The sequence below is a fragment of the Gnatocerus cornutus genome, unplaced genomic scaffold, assembly GCF_029298725.1.
Source record: "Gnatocerus cornutus isolate USDA-ARS CGAHR unplaced genomic scaffold, icGnaCorn1.1 ctg00000222.1, whole genome shotgun sequence".
In the NCBI taxonomy this organism is placed as follows: domain Eukaryota; kingdom Metazoa; phylum Arthropoda; class Insecta; order Coleoptera; family Tenebrionidae; genus Gnatocerus; species Gnatocerus cornutus.
Window position 1 is genome coordinate 49,019 of NW_028275543.1, and position 719 is coordinate 49,737.

The 719-nt window shown below is 39.1% G+C and overlaps 1 non-coding gene across 1 annotated transcript; it reads left to right on the plus strand.

The window, feature by feature from the left end:
* Nucleotides 1-213: 213 nt before the first annotated feature.
* Nucleotides 214-333, plus strand: LOC148165754 (5S ribosomal RNA). Its single transcript, XR_015771208.1, has one exon. It is a non-coding gene; the product is annotated as a 5S ribosomal RNA (ribosomal RNA).
* The last annotated feature ends 386 nt before the right edge of the window (nucleotides 334-719 follow it).

A 719-nucleotide genomic window follows, 5' to 3' on the forward strand; every position in this document is an offset into this window, starting at 1 on the left:
AACAATTTAATTTAACGCCTCATACGAGTTTTTTTTTTTCGTCATTTTGTCGCAAAAAAAAAACTAAAAAACGACTCGCAAAAAAAAATTTTTTTTTTTTCTTCTTTTAAATCTTGTACATTTTCTGACATGTGTACCATCGAAAAATGTCACATCCAAACGATCGAACAATCACAAAAAATCGTCAACGTACCATCTTGGAAAATTTTACCAGGCAACGACCATACCACGTTGAAAACTACCGGTTCTCGTCCGATCACCGAAGTCAAGCAACGTCGGGCGCGGTCAGTACTTGGATGGGTGACCGCTTGGGAACACCGCGTGCCGTTGTCTCTACTCTTTTCTTTTTTTATTAACATTTCTGATGTCAAACTTTTTTTAAATATATTTTTCACTATTTATATTTTCTCTCATGAACTTATATAGTATGAAGACGAAAATTTTTAATTCGTTCGAGTTGAATTTGTGGTTCTGAAAAGAACCGATTTTTTTTCTTTTTTTTCCAACCAACTTCCAAGCTGCTCGAGGAGGATTTATTTTGAACTGGTGTATTTGGTGACGGCCTTGGTTCCTTCAGAAACGGCGTGCTTCGCCAATTCACCGGGCAAAAGAAGACGCACCGCCGTCTGGATCTCCCTGCTGGTTATGGTCGAACGTTTGTTGTAATGAGCGAGGCGACTGGCTTCAGCAGCTATACGTTCGAAGATGTCGTTCACGAA